The sequence below is a fragment of the Telmatherina bonti genome, assembly GCF_933228915.1.
Source record: "Telmatherina bonti genome assembly, chromosome: 8".
Classification (NCBI taxonomy): Eukaryota; Metazoa; Chordata; class Actinopteri; order Atheriniformes; family Telmatherinidae; genus Telmatherina; species Telmatherina bonti.
The window spans coordinates 40,398,700-40,415,191 of NC_136626.1; positions in this window are offsets into that span (position 1 = coordinate 40,398,700).

Here is a 16,492-nt window from a genome sequence, read left to right on the forward strand (position 1 = left end):
GCTGCTCCTCACATTGGTTTTATTCCAGCTTGATGTTCCTCATATCATTTTTATTCCAGCTGGATGTTCCTCACACTGGTTTTATTCCTGCTGGGTTGCTCCTCACACTGGTTTTATTCCTACTGGGCTGCTCCTCCCATTGGTTTTATTCCAGCTTGATGTTCCTCACACTGGTTTTATTCCAGCTGGATTTTCCTCACACTGGTTTTTATTCCTGCTGGGCTGCTCCTCACACTGGTTTTATTCTTGTTGGATGTTCCTCACACTGGTTTTATTCCAGCTGGATGTTCTTCAAATTGGTTTTATTACTGCTTGATGTTCGCCATACTGGTTTTATTCCTGCAGTCTGCCCTCACACTGGTTTTATTCCTGCTGGGCTGCTCCTTACACTGGTTTTATTCCTGCTGGGCGGCTCCTCACATTGATTCATTCCTTCTTGATGTTCCTCACACTGGTTTTATTCCTGCTGGTCTGCTCCTCACACTGGTTTTATTCCAGCTGGATGTTCCTCACACTGATTTTATTCCCGCTGGATGTTCTTCACACTGGCTTCATTCTTGCAGTCTGCTCCTCAAACTGGTTTTATTCCTACAGTCTGCTCCTCACACTAGTTTCATTATTGCTGGGCCTCTCCTCAAATTGGTTTTATTCCAGCTGGATGTTCCTCACACTGGTTTTATTCCTGCTGGATTGCTCCTCACACTGGTTTTATTCCTGCTGGGCTGCTCCTCACATTGGTTTTATTCCAGCTTGATGTTCCTCATATCATTTTTATTCCAGCTGGATGTTCCTCACACTGGTTTTATTCCTGCTGGGTTGCTCCTCACACTGGTTTTATTCCTGCTGGGCTGCTCCTCACATTGGTTTTATTCCAGCTTGATGTTCCTCACACTGGTTTTATTCCAGCTGGATTTTCCTCACACTGGTTTTTATTCCTGCTGGGCTGCTCCTCACACTGGTTTTATTCTTGTTGGATGTTCCTCACACTGGTTTTATTCCAGCTGGAAGTTCTTCAAATTGGTTTTATTCCTGCTTGATGTTCGTCATACTGGTTTTATTCCTGCAGTCTGCCCGCAAACTGGTTTTATTCCTGCTGGGCGGCTCCTCACATTGATTCATTCCTTCTTGATGTTCCTCACACTGGTTTTATTCCTGCTGGGCTGCTCCTGACACTGGTTTTTATTCCTGCTGGGCTGCTCCTCACACTGGTTTTATTCTTGTTGGATGTTCCTCACACTGGTTTTTTTCCAGCTGGATGTTCCTCACACTGGTTTTATTCCTGCTGGGTTACTCCTCACACTGGTTGTATTCCTGCTGGGCTACTCCTCACATTGGTTTTATTCCAGCTTCATGTTCCTCACATTGGTTTTATTCCAGCTTCATGTTCCACACATTGGTTTTATTCCAGCTTGATGTTCGTCACACTGGTTTTATTCCAGCTGGATGTTCCTCACACTGGCTTCATTCTTGCAGTCTGCTACTCACACTGGTTTTATGCCTGCAGTCTGCTCCTCACACTAGTTTCATTCCTGCTGGGTTGCTCATAGCACTGGTTTTATTCCTGCTGGGCTGCTCCTCACACTGGTTTTATTCCAGCTGGATGTTCCTCACACTGGTTTTATTTCAGCTGGATGTTCTTCAAATTGGTTTTATTCCTGCTTGATGTTCATCATACTGGTTTTATTCCAGCTGGATTTTCCTCACACTGGTTTTTATTCCCCCTGGGCTGCTCCTCACACTGGTTTTATTCTTGTTGGATGTTCCTCAAATTGGTTTTATTCCAGCTGGATGTTCCTCACACTGGTTGTATTCCAGCTGGATGTTCCTCACACTGGTTTTATTCCAGCTGGATGTTCCTCACACTGGTTTTATTCCTGCTGGGCTACTCCTCACATTGGTTTTATTCCAGCTGGATGTTCCTCACACTGGTTGTATTCCAGCTGGATGTTCCACACACTGGTTTTATTCCAGCTGGATGTTCCTCACACTGGTTTTATTCCAGCTGGATGTTCCTCACACTGGTTTTTATTCCTGCGGGGCTGCTCCTCAAATTGGTTTTATTCCCGCTGGATATTCCTCACACTGATTTCATCCCAGCTGGATGTTCCTCACACTGGTTTTATTCCCGCTGGATGTTCTTCACATTGGCTTCATTCCTGCAGTCTGCTCCTCACACTGGTTTTATTCCTGCTTGATGTTCTACACACTGATTTTATTCCTCCTGTCTGCTCCTCACACTAGTTTTATTCTTGCTGGGCCTCTCCTCAAATTGGTTTTATTCCAGCTGGATGTTCCTCAAATCGGTTTTATTCCAGCTGGATGTTCCTCACACTGGTTTTCTTCCTGCTGGATTGCTCCTCACACTGGTTTTATTCCAGCTGGGTTGCTCCTCACACTGGTTTAATTCCTGCTGGGCTGCTCATCACGTTGGTTTTATTCCATATGGATGTTCTTCAGACTGGTTTTATTCCTGCGGGTCTGCTTCTCACACTGGTTTTATTCCAGCTGGATATTCCTCACACTGGTTTTATCCGTGCTGGGCTGCTCCTCACATTGGTTTTTTTTCCTCTGGATATTCCTCACATTGGTTTTATTCCAGCAGGATATTGCTCACACTGGTTTTATTCCAGCTGGATGTTCCTCACACTGGTTTTATTCCTGCTGGGTTGCTCCGCACACTGGTTTTATTCCCTCTGGGCTGCTCAGCACATTGGTTTTATTACAGCTGGATGTTCCTCACATTGGTTTTATTCCAGCTTGATGTTCCTCACACTGGTTTTATTCCAGCTGGATTTTCCTCACACTGATTTTATTCCTGCTGGGCTGCTCCTCACACTGGTTTTATTCTTGTTGGGTGTTCCTCACACTGGTTTTATTCCAGCTGGATGTTCCTCACACTGGTTTTATTCCAGCTGGATGTTCCTCACACTGGTTTTTATTCCTGCGGGGCTGCTCCTCAAATTGGTTTTATTCCCGCTGGATATTCCTCACATTGGTTTTATTCCAGCTGGATATTCCTCACACTGATTTCATCCCAGCTGGATGTTCCTCACACTGGTTTTATTCCCGCTGGATGTTCTTCACACTGGCTTCATTCCTGCAGTCTGCTCCTCACACTGGTTTTATTCCTGCTTGATGTTCTACACACTGATTTTATTCCTCCTGTCTGCTCCTCACACTAGTTTTATTCTTGCTGGGCCTCTCCTCAAATTGGTTTTATTCCAGCTGGATGTTCCTCAAATCGGTTTTATTCCAGCTGGATGTTCCTCACACTGGTTTTCTTCCTGCTGGATTGCTCCTCACACTGGTTTTATTCCAGCTGGGTTGCTCCTCACACTGGTTTAATTCCTGCTGGGCTGCTCATCACGTTGGTTTTATTCCATATGGATGTTCTTCAGACTGGTTTTATTCCTGCGGGTCTGCTTCTCACACTGGTTTTATTCCTGCTTGATGTTCGTCACACTGATTTTATTCCTCCAGTCTGCTCCTCACACTAGTTTTATTCTTGCTGGGCCTCTCCTCAAATTGGTTTTATTCCAGCTGGATGTTCCTCACACTGGTTTTATTCCTGCTGGGTTGCTCCTCACACTGGTTTTATTCCTGCTGGGCTGCTCCTCACACTGGTTTTATTCCAGCTGGATGTTCCTCACACTGGTTTTATTCCTGTTGGATGTTCCTCACACTGGTTTTATTCCAGCTGGATGTTCCTCACACTGGTTTTATTTCAGCTGCATGTTCTTCAAATTGGTTTTATTCCTGCTTGATGTTCATCATACTGGTTTTATTCCAGCTGGATGTTCCTTAAATCGGTTTTATTCCAGCTGGATGTTCCTCACACTGGTTTTATTCCTGCTGGGTTGCTCCTCACACTGGTTTTATTCCTGCTGGGCTGCTCCTCACACTGGTTTTATTCCAGCTGGATGTTCCTCACACTGGTTTTATTCCAGCTGGATGTTCCTCACACTGGTTTTATTCCAGCTGGATGTTCCTCACACTGGTTTTATTTCAGCTGCATGTTCTTCAAATTGGTGTTATTCCTGCTTGATGTTCCTCATACTGGTTTTATTCTTGTTGGATGTTCCTCAAATTGGTTTTTTTCCAGCTGGATGTTCCTCACACTGGTTGTATTCCAGCTGGATGTTCCTCACACTGGTTTTATTCCAGCTGGATGTTCCTCACACTGGTTGTATTCCAGCTGGATATTCCTCACACTGGTTTTATTCCAGCTGGATATTCCTCACACTGGTTTTATTCCTGCTGGGCTGCTCCTCACATTGGTTTTATTTCCGCTGGATATTCCTCACATTGGTTTTATTCCAGCTGGATATTCCTCACACTAATTTTATTCCAGCTGGATGTTCCTCACACTGGTTTTATTCCTGCTGGGTTGCTCCCCACACTGGTTTTATTCCTGCTGGGCTGCTCCGCACATTGGTTTTATTCCAGCTGGATGTTCCTCACATTGGTTTTATTCCAGCTTGATGTTCCTCACACTGGTTTTATTCCAGCTGGATATTCGTCACACTGATTTTATTCCTGCTGGGCTGCTCCTCACACTGGTTTTATTCTTGTTGGATGTTCCTCACACTGGTTTTATTCCAGCTGGATGTTCCTCACACTGGTTTTATTCCAGCTGGATGTTCCTCAAATCGGTTTTATTCCAGCTGGATGTTCCTCACACTGGTTGTATTCCAGCTGGGCTACTCCTCACATTGGTTTTATTCCAGCTGGATTTTCCTCACACTGGTTTTATTCCAGCTGGATGTTCCTCACACTGGTTTTATTCCAGCTGGATGTTCCTCACACTGGTTGTATTCCAGCTGGATGTTCCTCACACTGGTTGTATTCCAGCTGGATGTTCCTCACACTGGTTTTATTCCTGCTGGGCACTCCTCACACTGGTTTTATTCTTGTTGGATGTTCCTCACACTGGTTTTATTCCAGCTGGATGTTCCTCACACTGGTTGTATTCCAGCTGGATGTTCCTCACACTGGTAGTATTCCAGCTGGATGTTCCTCACACTGGTTTTATTCCAGCAGTCTGCCCTCACGCTGGTTTAATTTCTGCTGGGCTGCTCCTTACACTGGTTTTATTCCTGCTGGGCGGCTCCACACATTGATTCATTCCTTCTTGATGTTCCTCATACTGGTTTTATTCCTGCTGGGCTGCTCCTCACACTGGTTTTTATTCCTGCTGGGCTGCTCCTCACACTGGTTTTATTCTTTTTGGATGTTCCTCACACAGGTTTTATTCCAGCTGGATGTTCCTCACACTGGTTGTATTCCTGCTGGGTTACTCCTCACACTGGTTGTATTCCTGCTGGGCTACTCCTCACATTGGTTTTATTCCAGCTGGATATACCTCACACTGGTTTTATTCCTGCTGGGCTGCTCCTCACATTGGTTTTATTCCAGCTTCATGTTCCTCACATTGGTTTTATTCCAGCTTCATGTTCCTCACACTGGTTTTAATCCTGCTGGGCTGCTCCTTACACTGGTTTTATTCCTGCTGGGCTGCTCCTCACACTGGTTTTATTCTTGTTGGATGTTCCTCACACTGGTTTTATTCCAGCTGGATGTTCCTCACACTGGTTTTTATTCCTGCTGGGCTGCTCCTCACACTGGTTGTATTCCAGCTGGATATTCCTCACACTGGTTTTATTTCAGCTGGATGTTCCTCACACTGGTTTTATTCCTGCTGGGTTTCTCCTCACAATGGTTTTTTTCGTGCTGGGCTGCTCCGCACATTGGTTTTATTCCAGCTTCTTGTTCCTCACATTGGTTTTATTCCAGCTTGATGTTCCTCACACTGGTTTTTATTCCAGCTGGATGTTCCTCACACTGATTTTATTCCTGCTGGGCTGCTCCTCACACTGGTTTTATTCTTGTGGGATGTTCCTCACACTGGTTTTATTCCAGCTGGATATTCGTCACACTGGTTTTATTCCAGCTGGATGTTCCTCAAATCGGTTTTATTCCAGCTGGATGTTCCTCACACTGGTTGTATTCCTTCTGGGCTACTCCTCACATTGGTTTTATTCCAGCTGGATTTTCCTCACACTGGTTTTTATTCCAGCTGGATGTTCCTCACACTGGTTTTATTCCTGCTGGGCTGCTCCTCACACTGGTTTTATTCTTGTTGGATGTTCCTCACACTGGTTTTATTCCAGCTGGATGTTCCTCACACTGGTTTTATTCCCGCTGGATGTTCTTCACACTGGCTTCATTCCTGCAGTCTGCTCCTCACACTGGTTTTATTCCTGCTTGATGTTCTACACACTGATTTTATTCCTCCTGTCTGCTCCTCACACTAGTTTTATTCTTGCTGGGCCTCTCCTCAAATTGGTTTTATTCCAGCTGGATGTTCCTCAAATCGGTTTTATTCCAGCTGGATGTTCCTCACACTGGTTTTCTTCCAGCTGGATTGCTCCTCACACTGGTTTTATTCCAGCTGGGCTGCTCCTCACACTGGTTTAATTCCTGCTGGGCTGCTCATCACGTTGGTTTTATTCCATATGGATGTTCTTCAGACTGGTTTTATTCCTGCGGGGCTGCTCCTCACACTGCTTTTATTCCTGCTTGATGTTCGTCACACTGATTTTATTCCTCAAGTCTGCTCCTCACACTAGTTTTATTCTTGCTGGGCCTCTCCTCAAATTGGTTTTATTCCAGCTGGATGTTCCTCAAATCGGTTTTATTCCAGCTGGATGTTCTTCACACTGGTTTTATTCCTGCTGGATTGCTCTTCACACTGGTTTTATTCTTGTTGGATGTTCCTCACACTGGTTGTATTCCAGCTGGATGTTCCTCACACTGGTTGTATTCCAGCTGGATGTTCCTCACACTGGTTTTATTCCTGCTGGGCTGCTCCTCACACTGGTTTTATTCTTGTTGGATGTTCCTCACACTGGTTTTATTCCAGCTGGATGTTCCTCACACTGGTTGTATTCCAGCTGGATGTTCCTCACACTGGTAGTATTCAAGCTGGATGTTCCTCACACTGGTTTTATTCCTGCTGGGCTGCTCCTCACATTGGTTTTATTCCAGCTTCATGTTCCTCACATTGGTTTTATTCCAGCTTCATGTTCCTCACATTGGTTTTATTCCAGCTTGATGTTCCTCACACTGGTTTTATTCCAGCTGGACGTTCCTCACACTGGTTTTATTCCTGCTGGGCTGCTCCTCACACTGGTTTTATTGTTTTTGGATGTTCCTCACACAGGTTTTATTCCAGCTGGATGTTCCTCACACTGATTTTTATTCCTGCTGGGCTGCTCCTCACACTGGTTTCATTGTTTTTGGATGTTCCTCACACTGGTTTTATTCCAGCTGGATGTTCCTCACACTGGTTGTATTCCAGCTGGATGTTCCTCACACTGATTTTATTCCAGCTGGATGTTCCTCACACTGGTTTTTATTCCTGCGGGGCTGCTCCTCAAATTGGTTTTATTCCTGCTGGATATTCATCACATTGGTTTTATTCCAGCTGGATATTCCTCACACTGATTTCATCCCAGCTGGATGTTCCTCACACTGGTTTTATTCCCGCTGGATGTTCTTCACACTGGCTTCATTCCTGCAGTCTGCTCCTCACACTGGTTTTATTCCTGCTTGATGTTCTACACACTGATTTTATTCCTCCTGTCTGCTCCTCACACTAGTTTTATTCTTGCTGGGCCTCTCCTCAAATTGGTTTTATTGCAGCTGGATGTTCCTCAAATCGGTTTTATTCCAGCTGGATGTTCCTCACACTGGTTTTCTTCCTGCTGGATTGCTCCTCACACTGGTTTTATTCCTGCTGGGCTGCTCATCACGTTGGTTTTATTCCATATGGATGTTCTTCAGACTGGTTTTATTCCTGCGGGGCTGCTCCTCACACTGGTTTTATTCCTGCTTGATGTTCGTCACACTGATTTTATTCCTCAAGTCTGCTCCTCACACTAGTTTTACTCTTGCTGGGCCTCTCCTCAAATTGGTTTTATTCCAGATGGATGTTACTCAAATCGGTTTTATTCCAGCTGGGTGTTCCTCACACTGGTTTTTATTCCTGCGGGGCTGCTCCTCAAATTGGTTTTATTCCCACTGGATATTCGTCACACTGGTTTTATTCCAGCTGGATGTTCCTCAAATCGGTTTTATTCCAGCTGGATGTTCCTCACACTGGTTGTATTCCTGCTGGGCTACTCCTCACATTGGTTTTATTCCAGCTGGATTTTCCTCACACTGGTTTTATTCCAGCTGGATGTTCCTCACACTGGTTTTATTCCTGCTGGGTTGCTCCTCACAATGGTTTTATTCGTGCTGGGCTGCTCCGCACATTGGTTTTATTCCAGCTTCTTGTTCCTCACATTGGTTTTATTCCAGCTTGATGTTCCTCACACTGGTTTTTATTCCAGCTGGATGTTCCTCACACTGATTTTATTCCTGCTGGGCTGCTCCTCACACTGGTTTTATTCTTGTGGGATGTTCCTCACACTGGTTTTATTCCAGCTGGATGTTCCTCACACTGGTTTTATTCCAGCTGGATGTTCCTCACACTGGTTTTATTCCAGCTGGATGTTCCTCACACTGGTTTTTATTCCTGCGGGGCTGCTCCTCAAATTGGTTTTATTCCCACTGGATATTCGTCACACTGGTTTTATTCCAGCTGGATGTTCCTCAAATCGGTTTTATTCCAGCTGGATGTTCCTCACACTGGTTGTATTCCTGCTGGGCTACTCCTCACATTGGTTTTATTCCAGCTGGATTTTCCTCACACTGGTTTTATTCCAGCTGGATGTTCCTCACACTGGTTTTATTCCAGCTGGATGTTCCTCACACTGGTTGTATTCCAGCTGGATGTTCCTCACACTGATTTTATTCCAGCTGGATGTTCCTCACACTGGTTTTTATTCCTGCGGGGCTGCTCCTCAAATTGGTTTTATTCCCGCTGGATATTCCTCACATTGATTTTATTCCAGCTGGATATTCCTCACACTGATTTCATCCCAGCTGGATGTTCCTCACACTGGTTTTATTCCTGCTTGATGTTCTACACACTGATTTTATTCCTCCTGTCTGCTCCTCAAACTAGTTTTATTCTTGCTGGGCCTCTCCTCAAATTGGTTTTATTCCAGCTGGATGTTCCTCAAATCGGTTTTATTCCAGCTGGATGTTCCTCACACTGGTTTTCTTCCAGCTGGATTGCTCCTCACACTGGTTTTATTCCAGCTGGGCTGCTCCTCACACTGGTTTAATTCCTGCTGGGCTGCTCATCACGTTCGTTTTATTCCATATGGATGTTCTTCAGACTGGTTTTATTCCTGCGGGGCTGCTCCTCACACTGCTTTAATTCCTGCTTGATGTTCGTCACACTGATTTTATTCCTCAAGTCTGCTCCTCACACTAGTTTTATTCTTGCTCGGCCTCTCCTCAAATTGGTTTTATTCCAGCTGGATGTTCCTCACACTGGTTTTCTTCCAGCTGGATTGCTCCTCACACTGGTTTTATTCCAGCTGGGCTGCTCCTCACACTGGTTTAATTCCTGCTGGGCTGCTCATCACGTTGGTTTTATTCCATATGGATGTTCTTCAGACTGGTTTTATTCCTGCGGGGCTGCTCCTCACACTGCTTTTATTCCTGCTTGATGTTCGTCACACTGATTTTATTCCTCAAGTCTGCTCCTCACACTAGTTTTATTCTTGCTGGCCTCTCCTCAAATTGGTTTTATTCCAGCTGGATGTTCCTCAAATCGGTTTTATTCCAGCTGGATGTTCTTCACACTGGTTTTATTCCTGCTGGATTGCTCTTCACACTGGTTTTATTCTTGTTGGATGTTCCTCACACTGGTTTTATTCCAGCTGGATGTTCCTCACACTGGTTGTATTCCAGCTGGATGTTCCTCACACTGGTTGTATTCCAGCTGGATGTTCCTCACACTGGTTTTATTCCTGCTGGGCTGCTCCTCACACTGGTTTTATTCTTGTTGGATGTTCCTCACACTGGTTGTATTCCAGCTGGATGTTCCTCACACTGGTAGTATTCCAGCTGGATGTTCCTCACACTGGTTTTATTCCTGCTGGGCTGCTCCTCACATTGGTTTTATTCCAGCTTCATGTTCCTCACATTGGTTTTATTCCAGCTTCATGTTCCTCACATTGGTTTTATTCCAGCTTGATGTTCCTCACACTGGTTTTATTCCAGCTGGATGTTCCTCACACTGGTTTTATTCCTGCTGGGCTGCTCCTCACACTGGTTTTATTGTTTTTGGATGTTCCTCACACAGGTTTTATTCCAGCTGGATGTTCCTCACACTGATTTTTATTCCTGCTGGGCTGCTCCTCACACTGGTTTTATTGTTTTTGGATGTTCCTCACACTGGTTTTATTCCAGCTGGATGTTCCTCACACTGATTTTTATTCCTGCTGGGCTGCTCCTCACACTGGTTTTATTGTTTTTGGATGTTCCTCACACTGGTTTTATTCCAGCTGGATGTTCCTCACACTGATTTTTATTCCTGCTGGGCTGCTCCTCACACTGGTTTTATTCTTGTTGGATGTTCCTCACACTGGTTTTATTCTTTTTGGATGTTCCTCACACTGGTTTTATTCCAGCTGGATGTTCCTCACACTGGTTGTATTCCAGCTGGATGTTCCTCACACTGGTTGTATTCCTGCTGGGCTACTCCTCACATTGGTTTTATTCCAGCTGGATGTTCCTCACACTGGTTTAATTCCAGCTGGATATTCCTCACAGTTGTTTTATTCCTGCTGGGCTGCTCCTCACATTGGTTTTATTTCCGCTGGATGTTCCTCACATTGGTTTTATTCCAGCTGGATATTCCTCACACTGGTTTTATTCCAGCTGGATGTTCCTCACACTGGTTTAATTCCTGCTGGGTTGCTCCTCACAATGGTTTTATTCCTGATGGGCTGCTCCGCACATTGGTTTTATTCCAGCTTCATGTTCCTCACATTGGTTTTATTCCAGCTTGATGTTCCTCACACTGGTTTTTATTCCTGCGGGGCTGCTCCTCAAATTGGTTTTATTCCCACTGGATATTCGTCACACTGGTTTTATTCCAGCTGGATGTTCCTCAAATCGGTTTTATTCCAGCTGGATGTTCCTCACACTGGTTGTATTCCTGCTGGGCTACTCCTCACATTGGTTTTATTCCAGCTGGATTTTCCTCACACTGGTTTTATTCCAGCTGGATGTTCCTCACACTGGTTTTATTCCTGCTGGGTTGCTCCTCACAATGGTTTTATTCGTGCTGGGCTGCTCCGCACATTGGTTTTATTCCAGCTTCTTGTTCCTCACATTGGTTTTATTCCAGCTTGATGTTCCTCACACTGGTTTTTATTCCAGCTGGATGTTCCTCACACTGATTTTATTCCTGCTGGGCTGCTCCTCACACTGGTTTTATTCTTGTGGGATGTTCCTCACACTGGTTTTATTCCAGCTGGATGTTCCTCACACTGGTTTTATTCCAGCTGGATGTTCCTCACACTGGTTTTATTCCAGCTGGATGTTCCTCACACTGGTTTTTATTCCTGCGGGGCTGCTCCTCAAATTGGTTTTATTCCCACTGGATATTCGTCACACTGGTTTTATTCCAGCTGGATGTTCCTCAAATCGGTTTTATTCCAGCTGGATGTTCCTCACACTGGTTGTATTCCTGCTGGGCTACTCCTCACATTGGTTTTATTCCAGCTGGATTTTCCTCACACTGGTTTTATTCCAGCTGGATGTTCCTCACACTGGTTTTATTCCAGCTGGATGTTCCTCACACTGGTTGTATTCCAGCTGGATGTTCCTCACACTGATTTTATTCCAGCTGGATGTTCCTCACACTGGTTTTTATTCCTGCGGGGCTGCTCCTCAAATTGGTTTTATTCCCGCTGGATATTCCTCACATTGATTTTATTCCAGCTGGATATTCCTCACACTGATTTCATCCCAGCTGGATGTTCCTCACACTGATTTTATTCCCGCTGGATGTTCTTCACACTGTCTTCATTCCTGCAGTCTGCTCCTCACACTGGTTTTATTCCTGCTTGATGTTCTACACACTGATTTTATTCCTCCTGTCTGCTCCTCACACTAGTTTTATTCTTGCTGGGCCTCTCCTCAAATTGGTTTTATTCCAGCTGGATGTTCCTCAAATCGGTTTTATTCCAGCTGGATGTTCCTCACACTGGTTTTCTTCCAGCTGGATTGCTCCTCACACTGGTTTTATTCCAGCTGGGCTGCTCCTCACACTGGTTTAATTCCTGCTGGGCTGCTCATCACGTTGGTTTTATTCCATATGGATGTTCTTCAGACTGGTTTTATTCCTGCGGGGCTGCTCCTCACACTGCTTTTATTCCTGCTTGATGTTCGTCACACTGATTTTATTCCTCAAGTCTGCTCCTCACACTAGTTTTATTCTTGCTGGGCCTCTCCTCAAATTGGTTTTATTCCAGCTGGATGTTCCTCAAATCGGTTTTATTCCAGCTGGATGTTCTTCACACTGGTTTGATACCTGCTGGATTGCTCTTCACACTGGTTTTATTCTTGTTGGATGTTCCTCACACTGGTTTTATTCCAGCTGGATGTTCCTCACACTGGTTGTATTCCTGCTGGGCTACTCCTCACATTGGTTTTATTCCAGCTGGATTTTCCTCACACTTGTTGTATTCCAGCTGGATGTTCCTCACACTGGTTTTATTCCAGCTGGATGTTCCTCACACTGGTTGTATTCCAGCTGGATGTTCCTCACACTGATTTTATTCCAGCTGGATGTTCCTCACACTGGTTTTTATTCCTGCGGGGCTGCTCCTCAAATTGGTTTCATTCCCGCTGGATATTCCTCACATTGGTTTTATTCCAGCTGGATGTTCCTCACACTGGTTTTATTCCAGCTGGATTTTCCTCACACTGATTTTATTCCAGCTGGGCTGCTCCTCACACTGGTTTTATTCCAGCTGGATGTTCCTCACACTGGTTTTATTCCAGCTGGATGTTCCTCACACTGGTTTTATTCCAGCTGGATGTTCCTCACACTGGTTTTATTCCAGCTGGATGTTCCTCACACTGGTTTTTATTCCTGCGGGGCTGCTCCTCAAATTGGTTTTATTCCCACTGGATATTCGTCACACTGGTTTTATTCCAGCTGGATGTTCCTCAAATCGGTTTTATTCCAGCTGGATGTTCCTCACACTGGTTGTATTCCTGCTGGGCTACTCCTCACATTGGTTTTATTCCAGCTGGATTTTCCTCACACTTGTTGTATTCCAGCTGGATGTTCCTCACACTGGTTTTATTCCAGCTGGATGTTCCTCACACTGGTTGTATTCCAGCTGGATGTTCCTCACACTGATTTTATTCCAGCTGGATGTTCCTCACACTGGTTTTTATTCCTGCGGGGCTGCTCCTCAAATTGGTTTTATTCCCGCTGGATATTCCTCACATTGGTTTTATTCCAGCTGGATATTCCTCACACTGATTTCATCCCAGCTGGATGTTCCTCACACTGGTTTTATTCCCGCTGGATGTTCTTCACACTGGCTTCATTCCTGCAGTCTGCTCCTCACACTGCTTTTATTCCTGCTTGATGTTCTACACACTGATTTTATTCCTCCTGTCTGCTCCTCACACTGGTTTTATTCTTGCTGGGCCTCTCCTCAAATTGGTTTTATTCCAGCTGGATGTTCCTCAAATCGGTTTTATTCCAGCTGGATGTTCCTCACACTGGTTTTCCTCCTGCTGGATTGCTCCTCACACTGGTTTTATTCCTGCTGGGCTGCTCATCACGTTGGTTTTATTCCATATGGATGTTCTTCAGACTGGTTTTATTCCTGCTGGGCTGCTCCTCACACTGCTTTTATTCCTGCTTGATGTTCGTCACACTGATTTTATTCCTCAAGTCTGCTCCTCACACTAGTTTTATTCTTGCTGGGCCTCTCCTCAAATTGGTTTTATTCCAGCTGGATGTTCCTCAAATCGGTTTTATTCCAGCTGGATGTTCTTCACACTGGTTTATTCCTGCTGGATTGCTCTTCAAACTGGTTTTATTCTTGTTGGATGTTCCTCACACTGGTTTTATTCTAGCTGGATGTTCCTCACACTGGTTTTATTCCAGCTGGATGTTCCTCACACTGGTTGTATTCCAGCTGGATGTTCCTCACACTGGTTTTATTCCTGCTGGGCTGCTCCTCACACTGGTTTTATTCTTGTTGGATGTTCCTCACACTGGTTTTATTCCAGCTGGATGTTCCTCACACTGGTTGTATTCCAGCTGGATGTTCCTCACACTGGTTGTATTCCTGCTGGGCTACTCCTCACATTGGTTTTATTCCAGCTGGATGTTCCTCACACTGGTTTAATTCCAGCTGGATATTCCTCACACTGGCTTTATTCCTGCTGGGCTGCTCCTCACATTGGTTTTATTTCCGCTGGATGTTCCTCACATTGGTTTTATTCCAGCTGGATATTCCTCACACTGGTTTTATTCCAGCTGGATGTTCCTCACACTGGTTTAATTCCTGCGGGGTTGCTCCTCACAATGGTTTTATTCCTGATGGGCTGCTCCGCACATTGGTTTTATTCCAGCTTCATGTTCCTCACATTGGTTTTATTCCAGCTTGATGTTCCTCACACTGGTTTTATTCCAGCTGGATTTTCCTCACACTGATTTTATTCCTGCTGGGCTGCTCCTCACACTGGTTTTATTCTTGTTGGATGTTCCTCACACTGGTTTTATTCCAGCTGGATGTTCCTCACACTGGTTTTATTCCAGCTGGATGTTCCTCACACTGGTTTTATTCCAGCTGGATGTTCCTCACACTGGTTTTATTCCAGCTGGATGTTCCTCACACTGGTTTTTATTCCTGCGGGGCTGCTCCTCAAATTGGTTTTATTCCCACTGGATATTCGTCACACTGGTTTTATTCCAGCTGGATGTTCCTCAAATCGGTTTTATTCCAGCTGGATGTTCCTCACACTGGTTGTATTCCTGCTGGGCTACTCCTCACATTGGTTTTATTCCAGCTGGATGTTCCTCACACTGGTTTTATTCCAGCTGGATGTTCCTCACACTGGTTTTATTCCAGCTGGATGTTCCTCACACTGGTTGTATTCCAGCTGGATGTTCCTCACACTGATTTTATTCCAGCTGGATGTTCCTCACACTGGTTTTTATTCCTGCGGGGCTGCTCCTCAAATTGGTTTTATTCCTGCTGGATATTCCTCACATTGGTTTTATTCCAGCTGGATATTCCTCACACTGATTTCATCCCAGCTGGATGTTCCTCACACTGGTTTTATTCCCGCTGGATGTTCTTCACACTGGCTTCATTCCTGCAGTCTGCTCCTCACACTGCTTTTATTCCTGCTTGATGTTCTACACACTGATTTTATTCCTCCTGTCTGCTCCTCACACTAGTTTTATTCTTGCTGGGCCTCTCCTCAAATTGGTTTTATTCCAGCTGGATGTTCCTCAAATCGGTTTTATTCCAGCTGGATGTTCCTCACACTGGTTTTCTTCCTGCTGGATTGCTCCTCACACTGGTTTTATTCCTGCTGGGCTGCTCATCACGTTGGTTTTATTCCATATGGATGTTCTTCAGACTGGTTTTATTCCTGCGGGGCTGCTCCTCACACTGCTTTTATTCCTGCTTGATGTTCGTCACACTGATTTTATTCCTCAAGTCTGCTCCTCACACTAGTTTTATTCTTGCTGGGCCTCTCCTCAAATTGGTTTTATTCCAGCTGGATGTTCCTCAAATCGGTTTTATTCCAGCTGGATGTTCTTCACACTGGTTTTATTCCTTCTGGATTGCTCTTCACACTGGTTTTATTCTTGTTGGATGTTCCTCACACTGGTTTTATTCCAGCTGGATGTTCCTCACACTGGTTGTATTCCAGCTGGATGTTCCTCACACTGGTTTTGATTCCTGCTGGGCTGCTCCTCACACTGGTTTTATTGTTTTTGGATGTTCCTCACACTGGTTTTATTCCAGCTGGATGTTCCTCACACTGATTTTTATTCCTGCTGGGCTGCTCCTCACACTGGTTTTATTCTTGTTGGATGTTCCTCACACTGGTTTTATTCTTTTTGGATGTTCCTCACACTGGTTTTATTCCAGCTGGATGTTCCTCACACTGGTTGTATTCCAGCTGGATGTTCCTCACACTGGTTGTATTCCTGCTGGGCTACTCCTCACATTGGTTTTATTCCAGCTGGATGTTCCTCACACTGGTTTAATTCCAGCTGGATATTCTTCACACTGGTTTTATTCCTGCTGGGCTGCTCCTCACATTGGTTTTATTTCCGCTGGATATTCCTCACATTGGTTTTATTCCAGCTGGATATTCCTCACACTGGCTTTATTCCAGCTGGATGTTCCTCACACTGGTTTTATTCCTGCTGGGTTGCTCCTCACAATGGTTTTATTCCTGCTGGGCTGCTCCTCACATTGGTTTTATTTCCGCTGGATATTCCTCACATTGGTTTTATTCCAGCTGGATATTC